The sequence below is a fragment of the Symsagittifera roscoffensis genome, chromosome 1, assembly GCF_963678635.1.
Source record: "Symsagittifera roscoffensis chromosome 1, txSymRosc1.1, whole genome shotgun sequence".
NCBI classification, from domain to species: domain Eukaryota; kingdom Metazoa; phylum Xenacoelomorpha; order Acoela; family Convolutidae; genus Symsagittifera; species Symsagittifera roscoffensis.
In genome coordinates, this window is record NC_087062.1 from 62397692 (window position 1) to 62417052 (window position 19361).

A 19361-nucleotide genomic window follows, 5' to 3' on the forward strand; every position below is an offset into this window, starting at 1 on the left:
TTCTACTACCAGTTGTACCCTTTGAAACCAAAGTCTCAGATTTGAGAAAAGACAAAAAAAAATCCAAGAAACATTCAAATTATCAAAATTTTGAATTTTGAAGGCCATAATTTTATAATTATTAAAATTAACACAGCCTTATTTAAAAAAAGGTTTTCAACAACCTGTTGTCTCGCTTAATCCATTGATTTTATATATTAAATTTTTCGAGGAAATTCATAAGTTTACTCAGAATATTAAATATTTTTCGAGGGCGATTCAAACGATGCGTTATTTGGATTGACCCCAAAGTCTCAGATTTCGAGTGTAGTTCTCCAAAAAAGCAAAAAATTTCTAACCTTGACTCACTCGAGGGCCATAACTTTTCAAATGAAAAAATCTGGGCGTAGTCGTGTATGCAAAAAAGCTTCTCACTTTTAGTTTTTTGGGTTTAATTAAAATGCCAGGTTTTAGAGGGTTGTTTTTGAGAAAAGTTGAAAAGTTTGCATTAATTGATTAGAAAATCAAATGTTTCAATTTTCCGAGGGCGATAAATTTCTTTTAAATAAATTAGGGAGTTGCCGCTAACGCAGAGGAACTTCTTGCTGTCTGTTAAATCCTTTGTTCCCACAATCTCAGTTTTGGAGTGTAGTTTTTGAGAAAACAAAAAAGTCCTACAAAATTGGGATCAAAAATTCCCCTCGCAGATTTTGTGAGGGCGCTGTAAGCAGAAAGATGAAGTGAAACAAAATAGGGTATTATGCGTATTTTTTTAAATAGTCGACGGTCTTTCCATTAGTGCTCTTTTTGCTAAAACTAGTAGAAAAGTTTCTGAGAAAAGTTTGAAACAAATTGCAAATGGAAAAAATTTCCTGAAGCGCCTCAAAAAACACCCAATACCATACACTTTCAAAGTACCTTTTTCTGATCAAACATGATTTTGTAAGCAAAAACGCGACACAAGACATTTGAATTTAAAACTAGCAAAGAAACAAATTTTACGAGCAAAAACAAAGCTAACAATTTTTTGGCAGACACCAGTTGAGCCAAAAAAAAAGTTTTTTATAAAAAAAAACTTTTCAATCCCACTAAAACTGCAAGAAAAAAGATTTGTGAGTACAATGATACTTGAACTTGAGCCGAGAAAACTTAACCAGACAAGCGAAAAACCGACGATTCAGTTTTTACAGTAAAACAAAATCAATTTTCTAAATATGATTTTGCCGGATTCTTCCTGCCGGACTCGAATCCCAAAACTTAATTCGCAAAATCAACCGCGTTACCTTCAGGCCAAAAAGGAAAAAGAAAGAACCTAAAAGGTGGTGAAAATCAATAATAAAGCAAGTTCAGTTTATTGTACCAAAAGTTGTTAAAGGGAAAAAGTCTAGATACCGATTACAAGAGAGTTGCTCTCGCAAGTTTATTGAATTTTTCATACACAGTCAAATAGAAGAAAAAAGGGAGAAGTGGGAAACTCCGCGATAGTTTAAAAATTTTGCTACATCTGTTAATTGAATGCAGAATGTTGAGCATATAAGTTTTTTTTTCAATCAAAAACGACCATAAAACTCAGGATCTTGGGTTAACGTCATCATCAAAAAACCATTCTCGAAGAAATGAATAAACATGTTCATTATCAGTAAATTATAATCAGTTAAAAAGAATAGCTGGTTTCTGAGCAAGCAGCGAAAAAACTCGAGACTCGGTCTATTTTTATTTGCAAACATGAAGTAATCGAAATAATTTTTTGCCAATTTTCAGCAATGTTGAAGCTGAAGCACAAAAACATAATTTTTGTGGTTTTTTTTATGCCTGATAAGTGAGAATGTTCAGATTATTTTTTAAAATTTTATTCACGCTGAACATGACATAAAAATTTATTCACACTTACATGATCTTTTGTAGTCTAAATTTTGATAACTTTTTTTGTTCAACTCAGTTTTTTGCTCATTTACGAAAGCAGAAATGACTCAAAAAAACGTGATCGACTTCTAGTTTTTTTTGGATTTTACCGTTTAGGTTTTGCAGCGGAAACAATATCCTTAGGAAACAAAATAGGGTATTATGCGTATTTTTTTAAATAGTCGACGGTCTTTCCATTAGTGCTCTTTTTGCTAAAACTAGTAGAAAAGTTTCTGAGAAAAGTTTGAAACAAATTGCAAATGGAAAAAATTTCCTGAAGCGCCTCAAAAAACACCCAATACCATACACTTTCAAAGTACCTTTTTCTGATCAAACATGATTTTGTAAGCAAAAACGCGACACAAGACATTTGAATTTTAAACTAGCAAAGAAACAAATTTTACGAGCAAAAACAAAGCTAACAATTTTTTGGCAGACACCAGTTGAGCCAAAAAAAAAGTTTTTTATAAAAAAAAAACTTTTCAATCCCACTAAAACTGCAAGAAAAAAGATTTGTGAGTACAATGATACTTGAACTTGAGCCGAGAAAACTTAACCAGACAAGCGAAAAACCGACGATTCAGTTTTTACAGTAAAACAAAATCAATTTTGTAAATATGATTTTGCCGGATTCTTCCTGCCGGACTCGAATCCCAAAACTTAATTCGCAAAATCAACGCGTTACCTTCAGGCCAAAAAGGAAAAAGAAAGAACCTAAAAGGTGGTGAAAATCAATAATAAAGCAAGTTCAATTTATTGTACCAAAAGTTGTTAAAGGGAAAAAGTCTAGATACCGATTACAAGAGAGTTGCTCTCGCAAGTTTATTGAATTTTTCATACACAGTCAAATAGAAGAAAAAGGGGAGAAGTGGGAAACTCCGCGATAGTTTAAAAATTTTGCTACATCTGTTAATTGAATGCAGAATGTTGAGCATATAAGTTTTTTTTCAATCAAAAACGACCATAAAACTCAGGATCTTGGGTTAACGTCATCATCAAAAAACCATTCTCGAAGAAATGAATAAACATGTTCATTATCAGTAAATTATAATCAGTTAAAAAGAATAGCTGGTTTCTGAGCAAGCAGCGAAAAAACTCGAACCTCGGTCTATTTTTATTTGCAAACATGAAGTAATCGAAATAATTTTTTGCCAATTTTCAGCAATGTTGAAGCTGAAGCACAAAAACATAATTTTTGTGGTTTTTTTTATGCCTGATAAGTGAGAATGTTCAGATTATTTTTTAAAGTTTTATTCACGCTGAACATGACATAAAAAAAATTTATTCACACTTACATGATCTTTTGTAGTCTAAATTTTGATTACTTTTTATGTTCAACTCAGTTTTTTGCTCATTTACGAAAGCAGAAATGACTCAAAAAAACGTGATCGACTTCTAGTTTTTTTTGGATTTTACCGTTTAGGTTTTGCAGCGGAAACAATATCCTTTGCTTCAGTTTTCTCAAAATGACTTGTTTTTTTGAAAAAAAAGGTCGCTCATAAAATAATCTGGAGATTCAATGCCATTTGTTTTTTTTTCTTTGAAATTCACTCTGAAAAAAAAAACAAATCATTTTTCTCTGTACCTTGCGTTCATTGGCACTTCGAAGTGTCTCTCGGCTGTTTAAAATTTTTTGGTGCAAAAGAGCATTTTGTCTGGACTTAAACAATTTTTAAATTTTTATTGCAGTTGCAAAGACGCTTTAAATGGCTTGAGGTTTACTCAGGGTAGAAAAAACTAAACGCTATAGTAAACAACAGGACATTTGTTCATCTTATGTCTGATTGGTTCTACGGTGTACGCAAGTGAAATACAGGTCAATAATTTAACCCTTGCGACTTGGAAAGGTATTGCAACCCGGTTTTTTAACCCCCAGCCCTACCAACTGCATTGTTTAACTGGGGAGTTGGAACGTCATCAATGTTGCCCTATCCGTTCCCACCTTGAGGAGGCGGATAATATTGGAAATCATTCAGACCTGGCCGAAGTGAAACTCGAACGCACGACCCTCTTGTTAAAGAACGCGCATCTTATCCACACGGCCGCCAAAGCCGCAACTAAATGTTGGATCTTTTCACGTTTAAATTTTTTGTCAAAGAGTTCTCACGTCAGAAGGTTGTATACGCTTTCAACTTTTAGAAATGAATCAACCTAGCTATAAATTATTCAATTAACGTTTCACTTAACACATCTTTAAGAAGTCCCTATGTTGACATATTTACCTTTTTTCCAACGTATTATTTTTTGCATGTTCAACGAAAGAACTTTTGCATATTTAGGCCATATCGTATATTGTAATGCTTATGAAAAATCAATTGCCCATGTTTAAAAAGTCCTTATGTTGACCTGTTAACAGAATAAAACATTGCAAGGGTTGAAATGCTTACTCAATTTGACGTTTCAACATCTGTTGGAGCGCGAATGCTTTATTTCTACATTTTTCCTATATTCGCAACATAAAACTATCAAAATTTTTGTATCACATCATAAGCAAGTAAAATATGAACTTCAAATCCTTATAGTGCGGTGCTGTCAGGGTGCACTCCAAGATTGCAAATCTGGCGGTCGAGTTTGACTGCTCAAACTCTTTTAGTTTTCGAGATATGGCGTTTCTTAAGATGTTTTCATTTCTTTTTAGTTAAGATTCAAAAAAACTAGGTGAACTTGAAACTTTGAACCCTATAGTAGGCTTATGGCAAAGTGCATCAGAGACCGCGATCTGATTTTTTTGATTTTTACTATATGGCGTTTTTTATGATTTTAAAAAAAAAAATTTTCAAGAAGCTTATTTAAAAAAAAACGTACCGAACTTGAAATTCCCAACCATATGGTGGGGTGCTGTCAGGGTGCACTCAGGGGTTCGAAATGTGGAGTCCAAGTATGAGTGCTCAAATCTTTTTGGTTTTTAATATATTTTTTTTCACGATGAGAAAAATGAAATTGTCACTTGAAATTCTTGAAACTCTCCAATCAAAAATCTTAAACTGAAAGGATTGTGACTTGAAATTCCCAACCATTTGATAAATTTTTGATGGGGCCTGTCAAAGAACACCCAGTTGTTGCATTTTTTCCTCCAAATATGACTGCTCAAATCCTTTTGATTCGTAGCAACTCATATGTTTTTTTTTGTCTATTTTTTTTTCAATAAAATTTGATATCAGAAATTAAAAGAATTTTTCAAATGAAAGGGCCATAACTTTTCAAATGAAAAAATCTGGGCGTAGTCGTGTATGCAAAAAAGCTTCTCACTTTTAGTTTTTTGGGTTTAATTAAAATGCCAGGTTTTGGAGGGTTGTTTTTGAGAAAAGTTGAAAAGTTTGCATTAATTGATTAGAAAATCAAATGTTTCAATTTTCCGAGGGCGATAAATTTCTTTTAAATAAATTAGGGAGTTGCCGCTAACGCCGAGGAACTTCTTGCTGTCTGTTAAATCCTTTGTTCCCACAATCTCAGTTTTGGAGTGTAGTTTTTGAGAAAACAAAAAAGTCCTACAAAATTGGGATCAAAAATTCCCCTCGCAGATTTTGTGAGGGCGCTGTAAGCAGAAAGATGAAGTGAAACAAAATAGGGTATTATGCGTATTTTTTAAAATAGTCGACGGTCTTTCCATTAGTGCTCTTTTTGCTAAAACTAGTAGAAAAGTTTCTGAGAAAAGTTTGAAACAAATTGCAAATGGAAAAAATTTCCTGAAGCGCCTCAAAAAACACCCAATACCATACACTTTCAAAGTACCTTTTTCTGATCAAACATGATTTTGTAAGCAAAAACGCGACACAAGACATTTGAATTTTAAACTAGCGAAGAAACAAATTTTACGAGCAAAAACAAAGCTAACAATTTTTTGGCAGACACCAGTTGAGCCAAAAAAAAGTTTTTTATAAAAAAAAACTTTTCAATCCCACTAAAACTGCAAGAAAAAAGATTTGTGAGTACAATGATACTTGAACTTGAGCCGAGAAAACTTAACCAGACAAGCGAAAAACCGACGATTCAGTTTTTACAGTAAAACAAAATCAATTTTCTAAATATGATTTTGCCGGATTCTTCCTGCCGGACTCGAATCCCAAAACTTAATTCGCAAAATCAACGCGTTACCTTCAGGCCAAAAAGGAAAAAGAAAGAACCTAAAAGGTGGTGAAAATCAATAATAAAGCAAGTTCAATTTATTGTACCAAAAGTTGTTAAAGGGAAAAAGTCTAGATACCGATTACAAGAGAGTTGCTCTCGCAAGTTTATTGAATTTTTCATACACAGTCAAATAGAAGAAAAAGGGGAGAAGTGGGAAACTCCGCGATAGTTTAAAAATTTTGCTACATCTGTTAATTGAATGCAGAATGTTGAGCATATAAGTTTTTTTTCAATCAAAAACGACCATAAAACTCAGGATCTTGGGTTAACGTCATCATCAAAAAACCATTCTCGAAGAAATGAATAAACATGTTCATTATCAGTAAATTATAATCAGTTAAAAAGAATAGCTGGTTTCTGAGCAAGCAGCGAAAAAACTCGAACCTCGGTCTATTTTTATTTGCAAACATGAAGTAATCGAAATAATTTTTTGCCAATTTTCAGCAATGTTGAAGCTGAAGCACAAAAACATAATTTTTGTGGTTTTTTTTATGCCTGATAAGTGAGAATGTTCAGATTATTTTTTAAAGTTTTATTCACGCTGAACATGACATAAAAAAAATTTATTCACACTTACATGATCTTTTGTAGTCTAAATTTTGATTACTTTTTATGTTCAACTCAGTTTTTTGCTCATTTACGAAAGCAGAAATGACTCAAAAAAACGTGATCGACTTCTAGTTTTTTTTGGATTTTACCGTTTAGGTTTTGCAGCGGAAACAATATCCTTTGCTTCAGTTTTCTCAAAATGACTTGTTTTTTTGAAAAAAAAAGGTCGCTCATAAAATAATCTGGAGATTCAATGCCATTTGTTTTTTTTTCTTTGAAATTCACTCTGAAAAAAAAAACAAATCATTTTTCTCTGTACCTTGCGTTCATTGGCACTTCGAAGTGTCTCTCGGCTGTTTAAAATTTTTTGGTGCAAAAGAGCATTTTGTCTGGACTTAAACAATTTTTAAATTTTTATTGCAGTTGCAAAGACGCTTTAAATGGCTTGAGGTTTACTCAGGGTAGAAAAAACTAAACGCTATAGTAAACAACAGGACATTTGTTCATCTTATGTCTGATTGGTTCTACGGTGTACGCAAGTGAAATACAGGTCAATAATTTAACCCTTGCGACTTGGAAAGGTATTGCAACCCGGTTTTTTAACCCCCAGCCCTACCAACTGCATTGTTTAACTGGGGAGTTGGAACGTCATCAATGTTGCCCTATCCGTTCCCACCTTGAGGAGGCGGATAATATTGGAAATCATTCAGACCTGGCCGAAGTGAAACTCGAACGCACGACCCTCTTGTTAAAGAACGCGCATCTTATCCACACGGCCGCCAAAGCCGCAACTAAATGTTGGATCTTTTCACGTTTAAATTTTTTGTCAAAGAGTTCTCACGTCAGAAGGTTGTATACGCTTTCAACTTTTAGAAATGAATCAACCTAGCTATAAATTATTCAATTAACGTTTCACTTAACACATCTTTAAGAAGTCCCTATGTTGACATATTTACCTTTTTTCCAACGTATTATTTTTTGCATGTTCAACGAAAGAACTTTTGCACATTTAGGCCATATCGTATATTGTAATGCTTATGAAAAATCAATTGCCCATGTTTAAAAAGTCCTTATGTTGACCTGTTAACAGAATAAAACATTGCAAGGGTTGAAATGCTTACTCAATTTGACGTTTCAACATCTGTTGGAGCGCGAATGCTTTATTTCTACATTTTTCCTATATTCGCAACATAAAACTATCAAAATTTTTGTATCACATCATAAGCAAGTAAAATATGAACTTCAAATCCTTATAGTGCGGTGCTGTCAGGGTGCACTCCAAGATTGCAAATCTGGCGGTCGAGTTTGACTGCTCAAACTCTTTTAGTTTTCGAGATATGGCGTTTCTTAAGATGTTTTCATTTCTTTTTAGTTAAGATTCAAAAAAACTAGGTGAACTTGAAACTTTGAACCCTATAGTAGGCTTATGGCAAAGTGCATCAGAGACCGCGATCTGATTTTTTTGATTTTTACTATATGGCGTTTTTTATGATTTTTTAAAAAAAATTTTCAAGAAGCTTATTTAAAAAAAACGTACCGAACTTGAAATTCCCAACCATATGGTGGGGTGCTGTCAGGGTGCACTCAGGGGTTCGAAATGTGGAGTCCAAGTATGAGTGCTCAAATCTTTTTGGTTTTTAATATATTTTTTTTCACGATGAGAAAAATGAAATTGTCACTTGAAATTCTTGAAACTCTCCAATCAAAAATCTTAAACTGAAAGGATTGTGACTTGAAATTCCCAACCATTTGATAATTTTTTGATGGGGCCTGTCAAAGAACACCCAGTTGTTGCATTTTTTCCTCCAAATATGACTGCTCAAATCCTTTTGATTCGTAGCAACTCATATGTTTTTTTTTGTCTATTTTTTTTTTCCATAAAATTTGATATCAGAAATTAAAAGAATTTGAAATGCTCAAAGCTATGGCGGGTTCTTGTTAAGTACAATTTAGCGTTACTAATAAGGCCTCCTAATTTCTTTGCTCAAATCCGTTTGGTTCCTAATATGTGCCGATTTTTATGAATTTTTCAATTTTCTTAGAAAAAAATGTGAGTAAAAAAATTGACCGTCTTTGAAATTTTCAACCTTAATGGCCTATGGTGGGGTTCTGAAAGGGTCTATTTAGGAGGCACAGGAAGGGTGAAAATCCGAGATATGGCTTTTCTCATGATTTTTCAATATTTTTCAAAAAGAACTTAGATTTAAAAACAACTAAAAGAAATTGAAATTCTCAACCCTTTGGTAGGATGCTGTCATGGTCAAATATGCGCTCCAATTTTATCTGCTCAAAGTTTTTTGTTTTTCGAGAAATGGTTTTTTTTTGAAATAGAAACCCCTGACGGTTACAATAAGTCTTCACGGTTGCATTAAAAATATCTGTTTTGGTACATGTTTGCACTCTTTTTACATTCAATGATCTATTTGAAGCACCGTAGATGAGGGTCTTGCGCTAACTTGCAGATTTGTTTAACATAGCCTGTCGGGTTTTTCGAAAATTTTTTAAGATACTTTTCCAATTTTTTCTTCTTATAGTTTTTCGGCACAACTCTAGTCGGCCTTTTTTCAAGAAAAGCTCGTTCTATAAATGGCTAGTCTAAGCCAGTTTCGAAATTGTTCTAAATATTTGTCAGCTGTATGCGTAGAGACGGAGATTGAAAGTCGTCTGCAGATTGAGTTTTTTCTGTTTAATGTTTTGTCTGAAACTTTGTCGGTTTAGTTTCCACTAGTTTTGCCGCTATTTAACTTTTGTTGGCGAAGATTCTTTGCTGGGTGAAGTTACATCAGTTTACAGTACAAGATAATCCAGTTTTTTTTATATTTGGCTTTAAGAGGGGGATGTCACTTTTATTTTCAAAAACCACTTATTATTAGTCAACAAATTGCTTCTGTCGGATGCTGACTAAATTAACCACCAGTGAAGGTCGAGTCATTTCAATATTGCACCAAAATAATGTTAAAAGGCAAAAAATCATAGCGTTTTCTTGACACCGACAAAGAAATTTTCAGCACAAAACATTCAGTGCAGTTCGAATCACGATTGAAAATGTTTGAACACGATTTGTCATTCAGACATATGACCCATTAGACTTTTGTGATTGCTCAAGATCTTAGGAACTTAAGCACACCCGAGTTCACATTTTTGGTGATTACATAATAGTCGGAACAATTAAACAACACAATATGGAAGATGAATCAAAAAGTAATCCTATGCTTTTTGCACTTGCGAGTGCAAGTGTCTTGTAGTCGTGAACTAGAATTTTTCCCATGAAAAAATTTTTGGACAAATCTGAAAGAAATTGCGAAGTTGCATTATTAGTGAACCTTGTCAACTTCTAGACTTCTTCCCAATTAGCCTAGAGGTAACGCGGTTGCCTTCGTACCCTAAGGTCTGGCGTTTGAGTTCCGGCCTGACCTTGTTTTTTTCACCATGCACGAAATTGAAAATACTGTTTCTGGAAAAATTTTATTGTCGGATTTTTATTTGTCTGCTTATGTTTTGTTGACCAAGCTACCACATCCGAATTTTGTTTGTGCTGCAAGAAATATTTGCTTATCAGAATTTTTAATGAAGTTTTCATCGTAGATGCAAGTGTTTTCGATTTAGTCATGTTATTTCTAAAATTAATAGCCTTGACGTCGTATATTTTCCTTGATTTTGCTTTGTTTTTTTTTTTGTTGAAAAGATTTATTTGGCATAGATAATTGGTTTCGGTTTAAGTTTTATATGCTTAGTTATTTTATAATGTGTCGTGTCAGTTCGAAGCCAAAAAAACTCCACTTTGCCTCTGTGTTTACAATTGTTTGTGATTTTGCGAACTTATGGCTACTCGTAGCATCGAAAAAAAATGTTGTACTAAGGCGTCTTTTGCAGGCTGCTTACTACTTTCACATATTAAGATATTAAGGTGGACTTAGTTGAAATAAGGAAATATTTTTCTCGCTACGGTCCTCGCAGGGATAAGATCTTAACTCGCAATTGTTCGTTTCCATGGGTGGACATTTTTTCCACGTGGTCCAAAAATTGTTATACAGTTTATTTGACATCAAAACGTTTTTAATCTTGCGCCTTATCTTTCTACATAGTTTCATCTCTACGTAATTATAGAATCTTTCTCTCCAACTTACAAACACATTTTTGCGCATTTCTCCGCTCATTTTTATCAGTAAGAATAAAAAAAATTTACCTGATTGTAAGGTTCCAACCTTTTTAAATCCAACAAACTGAAACCATACAATTTTACAACCAATTTTTTGTTTCCTAAGCGATTCCTGAAGTCACATTTGTTCAAAACCGACTTTATAAACCTAAACTGTTTTAAAAGAAAATGATTTTTTAATCTTGAATGAAATCTTTTTTGTTCAATGAGATTTCCGTTAAAGTTAAAAATTATAGCAAAAAAAAATCTCCAAATAGAGCCAAAAAATTTTGCGCATCTTATTTCGAGAAGAAGTTGCCTGGCCAAAAGTTCGGATTGTTAAAATGATTCGAATCAAAATTTTTGACATTCAAAGCCAAACAATTTTGCGCATCTTAATTTGCGTAAATTTTCAACAGAATTGACCAAAATTGACGGATTGCTTAAAAGTTTTATGCCAAACCAAGCAATCTCATAATAAATTTTAAATGCTTTCATTTGTTTAAACGTTGCTTGGAAACCGAAAGTAAAAGCATGTTTAACCAAAACCAAAAGGCTAAAAGTCATTCAATTTCAGAATTTTTCTCAAAATTAAACCAATATCTCGATCGCTTTCTTCAGTCTTTTGAATTGTTAGCCGCTTATCCCAACCTAGCATCCCGAAAAAGGCTTATGTATTGGGTTAAAGTTCCTAGTGCTGGAGTCAAGTTCTTGAGTTTATTGCGTCCGCATGGAAACGTCTTTTCAAAAAACGCCAACCAAAGTGTAAGTAGAATCACAGTTTGAACAATGACACACGAATAAATCAAACAAAAAATTACGAAAGTTACACTGGCTTAACATAAATCACACAATATTGTGAAAAAGTATAGATAAATTTTGTTTTGATAAAAAGACTTAATGATTTGAACTCTTTCATTTATTAAGTTGTATTTTTTCTACTTTGCGAACTTATGGCTACTCGTAGCATCGAAAAAAAATGTTGTACTAAGGCGTCTTTTGCAGGCTGCTTACTACTTTCACATATTAAGATATTAAGGTGGACTTAGTTGAAATAAAATTGGATGCCGAAGTGTTTTTTTTTGACACCATGAGTTATCCTAGGAATCCCACTCTAAGCAGCATCTCGCTGGTTCCAAAGGAAGGATGAAAAGAAAACTTTTACGTTTGGCACTCTGCCTTTTATATAAATTGAGCTGAAGTGCAGACACCACCTGTCAATTGTCATAAAAATTTTGGGTTTCAAACAGTTTCTGTCGGATGCAATCTAAACAAGCAAAGCAGAGGTATTGCCCAATTTTAGTTCAACTACAAGGGGAAGCAGCATTTTTAAAGCCAACAAAAAATCGTGGTATTGGTTTTGTAAAGTGCTTTGAGATGAAGTTCATTGATTTTTGTGACACGATTAAAGCGCTCCGGTAAAACTTCTTAGAAGGATTGAAGAGCATTTTGCTCGCAATCAAACAAAAAGTTTTCTTGCATTCCGGCAGTCGGAGCTAATTCAATTAAAGCTCGCAAAGCGATCATAGGTATTTGCGGTTTTTAGGAAAGCAAGGCGAGTATCCAAGCTTGTCCAAAACTAAATGCACTATCATGGAAACAATACAGTTGATAAAACAGTTTGGGAGTTATTTTAAATTTTATTGGCCGACCAGAAAGATTATTTTCCCAAAAATCTTAGTATTTTGGCGACACCCCAAAAAAGATTTTTTTTCATAACGTCTTTAAGTTTTAGAAATCTCCAGTTTCGATCATCGGTTATGGGTGGCATTTTACTTTTAGCTGTTACGTGTGTGCGCAGCCGATCAAATCAGTTTGTTTAGAGTCGGGAATGCAAACTGAGTGGCCAAATCCTTTGTTACTGGCAAAACCGCCCTGATAGTTTGCGACAGTAATGGTAAACCTCTCTTTTTTTTCTCTTATTGTATGATGACGTTTCGAGCATCTGATTTTCCGTTTGATACATATTGATTATGCTCTCCACGCGTCTCGATCATTGTGTTATCTTCTGTATTGGCAGATGCTTGAAAATTATGTGTTTGAAAATTTAAGCAAATCCAGTTTTCGGTAAATTGAAAATGTTTCGCCCGCAAAAATATTCTTGGCCAGACGCTATAAGACTTTTTTTGTTTCTAATAGAAACTGTGAATTCAAAAAAAGATTCAATCATAATTTGTTTTTGGTGTTTACGATTGCTTATGACTTGAGTACAGCATCAAATGACAGTCAAAAATATAGTTCAAACTGTTATTAATCAGCACAAGCAAGTTTTTTTAACAATCATGTTCGTTAAGTGAAACAACCACTCAAATAAAAACTACAAACTTGTCGATAAAAATATTAAGTAATTCGAGAAGTCTCGTCTTAACCCGAACCACTGAGATAAACCAAGTTTTTCAAAGTGATGCGTGCAAAAATTCATTCCGATAAAGTTGCAAACGTTGCAATGCAGGGGGAGTTAAAAGGAGCGATTTAGTGGTATCACGAACATTTTGTTTGATAAGATCAAATGGCTCTTTTCCCCACCTCATTTTTACAAATAAAATTGTTTTTCAAATTGCCTGATTGCTATGAAAATTGACGTGCAGACTACAGTTGCGATTCTAATTATCCAGAAAAATTGAACGAAATTTCTCAAAACGCGTTTTTCTCAAATCCAATTCAGACAACAAAAGTTACATAGTATTTCACCAAAAATTTTTGGTGCGTTTTTTTTAAAATTCTGAACCAGTTTTGTTCCTCAAAAATGGGTCCTTTTGTCTGTTTTTTATCAACCGGACAGTGGAAACAACAAACAACCGAACAGCATTCGAAAATTCAAACGCATTTTCTCAAACTGGGATAGAATTAGACAAAAATTTTGGCTTTTCTGTATTAATCAAGAGTTACGCTGAAACCACCAAGTTAATTGACTAACATTCTGTCCAATTCTAACCTGATTGGAGAAAAAAGCGTTTGAGTTTTCGAAGGTTGTTCGTTGTTTTCGGTTCATTTATATTAAGACTGTAATCAGGCCATGACAAACATATTGGATCCACATACTCAACTTTGTAAAACCACACCGCTACACCATAAAATTGATGGTCCTACGAGGTAAAAAGGGGTTAGGGAGAAATAAGCCGATCAAATGTTCTCGGATTGGTTTGCTTAGTGACTTTGCAAAACGTTGCATTTTACTGCTTCAAAATATAGCATCGAAGGAAAGAGCCTGTGGAGTTTAATCAAAATAATCATATTTGGGCTGAACAATTTGTAACGCAGTTACCCAATTTTCGGTTTTAAGCAGATTGTTACTTAAAAAATTAAACTATCCGTTGAATCTTTGTTTCTCATGGAGACGTACTCCCGCACTCGATCGATTATTCAACTTTTTAAACTCCCCCATACCCCCACTCACCCATTATAACCCCATCGCCTCACCCGCAGCAAACTTCACACCCACCAATGTGTGAAAACCTTTCTTTTGGAGATAATATAACTTAGAGTGGTTACATAAGAAAGAGCCTATTATATTTTAAGAGTCAACTATTTGCAGTTTTCTGAAAATTACGGAGACATCAATATAATTCAAATTACTTAATCGATGACACGTGCGAATTTTTAGGCATTTCGCTTTAAAGCTAAATGAAGTTTTTTGAGAAGTACTTGTCGCCGGGAGCATGCAAGTGTCTGCCGCCCAGAGGTGGCGTGGGTGATCAGAGTAATGTCGGGGGTGGAAGGGTATTCCTGGCTGGGGTAAGTGGCGACCGCTCAAAACAGTACGTGGACCACCGAAACTTCATCATGACTGGTACTTCTGTCTATCAAAAGGTATCAAATTATATCTTGCCGCGGCTCTTTTCCAGTTCCCCCCCTTTCAAAATACCGAGTATTATGTTTGTTTTAAGTGTTATTACGGCTAAATGCGTGATGTTACGCTGTAAAGTATGAAGAACAAATCTGTTCAGAATTGTCGATTTGTTCACCACGCCAAATTTCATTGCATTATGACAACGTTAAATAGACTTTTTAAAATTGAAATTCAAAGGGGGGGACTGGAAAAGAGCCCTTGCCGCTTTTATACTTTCCTCCACAATTGAATCTCAGACTCTTTTACACTGCCACCCCATCTTTCAATTCATTTTTAAAGACTATTTTTGCCGTGTCATAATTCACCAAAACTTTGCAGGTTGAACACTCTATCATTTGAGAACAGATTTGTTCTTCATAATATCTTCATTATAACGAGTGATTTACGAGGTTAGGTATGAAGAACAAATCTGGACACAAACGACAAAGTTATAAAAACACGTTTAACAATAATAAAAACAGAAAATTTGAAAGATGAGGGGGAATGGACTGTAACCTCAACCTTATAAAACCACTCGTTACAACATGAAACCGATGCTTATGTGAGGGGGGGGGGGGCGGAAGAGCCAATGAAGCATGCAGCCTGCAGCAGTAAAAACACGTAAGACAACTGAAAAATTGGAAATTTAAAATGTGTGTGGGAGTGGAAAATAACCCAAGTTCCTGTTTCGGCTCCTTTCCAGTTTCCCCCCCACCTTTCAAATTCAATTTTGAAAAGCTTATTTAACGTTGTCATAATGAAATGAAATTTGGCGTGGTGAACAAATCGACAATTCTGAACAGATTTGTTCTTCATACTTAACAGCGTAACATCACGCATTTAGCCGTAATAACACGTAAAACAAACATAAAACTCGGTAACTTGAAAGGGGGGAACTGGAAAAGAGCCCCTGTTTCATTTATTAAACAGGTATTATGAAAACGTTTTTTTTTTCAGATGAGATCTGGTTTTTTATTTTTTTTTTTTGTTTTTTTTTTTTTGAGACGCTTTTTCGAAAAATTCGCTTGCCCAAAAAACTACCCGTCAGATTCTCATAAAAGTGGTACCAATGGATTCAGTAGCGTTTCACCTACCTGCCTGCATAAAATTTAGGGCAATTTTTACCCTACCCCATCCCCTACGGTCTTAGAAAAGCTTCACAACTCGGTACTTTTTTCACTTTTTGTCCATTTTTTCGCAAATTTTCGATTTCCTCAAAAACTACCCGTCCAGATTTAGGATTAAGGGTTTAATCGATAATAGACCAGGTTGTAGGAAACTCCCATGCACAAGCGGCTGGTCCCTAATTTGCTTAGGGGAAGAGCTATAGACTTAGGAAAAGTCACTTTTTTGATTTTTTTGCCTTTTTTTTCGGAAATTATCGATTTCTTCAAAAACTACCCATCCAGATTTAGAATTAAGGGTTTAATCGATAGACCAGGTTGTAGGAAACTCCCCCGCACAAGCGGCTGGTCCTTAACTTGCCTAGGGGAAGAGCTATAGACTTAGGAAAAGTCACTTTTTTGGCTTTTTTGGCCTTTTTTCAAATCTTTCCGATTTCCTCAAAAACTACCCGTCCAGATTTGGGATTAAGGGTTTAATCGATAGACCAGGTTCTAGGAACCCCCCCCCCTACACAAACGGCTTGTCCCTAATTTGTCTAGGGGAAGAGCTATACACTTAGGAATAGTCAATTTTTCGGTTTTTAGGCAATTTTTTCAAACTTTTTCGATTTCTTCAAAAACTACCCATCCAGATTTGGGATTAAGGGTTTAATCGATAGACCAGGTTGTAAGAAACTCCCCTGCCCAAGCGGTTGGTCCTTAATTTGTCTCGGGGAAGAGCTGTACACTTAGGAAAAGTTTTTTTAAAAGTTTTTTGGCATTGGAACAAAGATTCAATATACTTATTGTGTGTATTTTTTAGACAATGGAATCCGCTATGCTCACGTTTTCTCGCTTTTGCTTGGTGCTATTGGCTTTGTGTTGAGTTTTTTGTATGGTTCGAAGAAGTCCAACGAGAAGTTGCACGAGTTACGCTAGTTCTCTTTAATCAGGTCGGTTTGTTCTAGAACGTTTTTGTGATGTCAATTATAGTCAACATATTATAGTCATATTTGCAATGCTTGGACAAAATTTAATTAATTCGAAAATTAAAGAGTCGTTAGAAAAATGAAAAATACTTTATTTCATTAATGTTAGCTGGTTTGTGAAACACACATTTCACTTAATTCTAGTGAATAATTATTCACATTGTTGAAGCATTGTGCATATGATTTTATTTTAAATATATTTAGCATGTAACCATGATTGATACGGTTTGCCTTGTCCTACTGTGAAAGGCCCGTTTAATTCACATTACGGTTGCCTTGTCGCACTGTGAAAGGCTCGTTTAATTGTAGTACGGTTTGCCTTGTCGCTCTGTGAAAGGCCCGTTTAATTCATATTACGGTTGTCTTGTCGCACTGTGAAAGGCTCGGTTTATTTGCATTACATTGTGGGTTTACAGCAAATCTAAATAGTCTTATTCTATATCTTGTCACACTTTCAGAAAAATGGCTCAGAAAGAAATTGACAACACTCAAAAAGTTCACAATTCTGGCAGAGTGATGCACACAATTACCTTGCTACATAAGTTTACAAAACTCATCCAAAATCAATCTGCGATTTCGCTAACCTTACACCCCCCACCCACATTTTTTCAAACTCGTTTTTTCAATAAAACAAAGTAGGTAATATTCGTTTTTTTGGTTATATATTTTTTGGTTCGTTTTGAGTCCAGTGCCAGTTTGGTTGATCAATCTTTGTTGATCGTTAGAGAATTGGGCTGGTGAACTGCCTGTTTCTGCATCTTTCTAGTTTCTTTACGTATGCTTGTCTATCAGTTTTTGTGCCAGTCGGTCTTATTTGGAAGTTTGACCATGAGAAAACGTTTAGTCTTGATTTTGGGGTGAAGTGCAATTTTTCAAAAATTCGAATTGAGCAAGTCATGCTCAAGCTTCTCGCGACAACCAAAAAAAACCAAAAAATAAAATCAGAAGAATCGAACTACAATCGCGGAAAAGTAGTCAAAAATAGCAGCTGGAAATTGCTATTCGCAATTTCCGATACAAAATTCGAACGAGAGTAGAGCTGTCTTATTCTTGGCAGAGGGCGGAAAGTGATCGCGAGTGGAGAAGAAATAATTCAGAGTGGACCAGCGTGAACCTTCGGTGGAAAGGTGGACAGCTGAAGCTGCCCAATGGTCCATGCCAAAAACTTGTTTCTTGAGTCAAAACTTACTTACTTCAAACTTCTCGAGTTAAACTTAATTACCCAATCAATTCTAGAGTTGCTTTATAGCTTAGTTACTCGGTTCTAGAGGTCGTGTCGGTATGTGAGTACCTAATTTAATTTTCTTGAGTGTGTTTTATCTTGTTATGTTGAGTTATGGAAAGTTTTTAGGTTGATTTATCTGAAATGGATCAAAGGTCCACTGTCTAATAAAAAGTAACTATACATAAGGTTCTGACCTTGTTTTTAACGGCGTTCGCGTATTTTAGGTATTTTGAGACCTGAGTATTGGGGCGTTCTTATTTTCTAGAGTGGGAGGTATTTTGGTAGTGGCCTTTAAGCTGTAACGCGGGTTTTAGTCTCATGTTGCAAGTGAACCGAATTGGCTCCGACCGCTTGAGGTAGAAAAACATAAGAGATAGTGTCCCTGACTCTTGAGCCAATGGTTATCGGGCCTATTTTTCTTTAACCTCATATGTGACTTAAGTAGGCGACTGTTACATTTTTAATTTCTTGTTCCACTATTTCCGGTAAGTGTATGGGTACTCTGCGTCCTTTTTTTCAATCGCCTTGAAAGTTTTGACAAATTCCGTTTTCACCACGTGATTCATGATCTTCCAAGTTTTCCACATAGACCTTGGTAGTTGTCTTGGAACAACATTGCCATGTTCTGGCCCGATTTGTTGGTTGTGTTGATGCTCAGAATTGTTTAGTGTTTCCTTTTACCTGTTGCAGTTTAAAGCATTCTAGTGGTAGAATGTTCCTGCCCACTATATTGACTCCATGACCGTCCAATACAATAAAATTTGCCAAATGGACAGTCCATTCCCCGGATTCAATCGTGAGAACAAGGAGGCCTTGGTGTTTTATGTTGTTTCCGTTATAGCATGGCAAACGTTTGTTTCCATATGCCGTGTTTTTTTTTCGTTTCTTTTATCCTCGTTGCTGCGTATTCCTTGAGGACTGACATTGGGCAACCGGAACCTGCAATTGCTGTTATGTTATCCCCGTGTATTTTCAGTCTCAGCCAATGTCCATTCAGTTTGTCTTCCTTGTAGAAGAGTTCATTTTTGGTATCGAATTTTTTCTTGGATAGTCGTGTTGAGTTGCTTAAGTAAACTCCGTGATTGCTAGTGGATCTACGCTGTCTTCTTGTGTTTTTGTTGTTTTTGATTTTATGTATCGGCTCCTTGCTTGTTAACGTAATTGACATTTGATGCTCGACATACCTTTTGGAAAAGTCCTCTCCTACCCCATTTGGAGCAAAACTTGTCCCTGGATGAGCATGCCTGTAATTAACCTGGCCAAAATGCGTTAGCGCATTTAAAACCTTGTTTAGATGTCTCGGCCTCTTGAAAATTGGTGGTCATTGATTCGCTGCCTGATCTTGTCTTCTACTTTATGAGTTCATGTTTTCACGGCCCCTACTCTTTCAAACGCTGGCTTGTTTCTCTTCTGGGTTACTAGTTTCCTGTTTTATGCTGAGGCCTTTCGTTTTGCGCTTCTATGTCTTTGGCTATAATGTTTAATAGTTCTGTTGTATTCTATACTTTTTTCTCTTCGA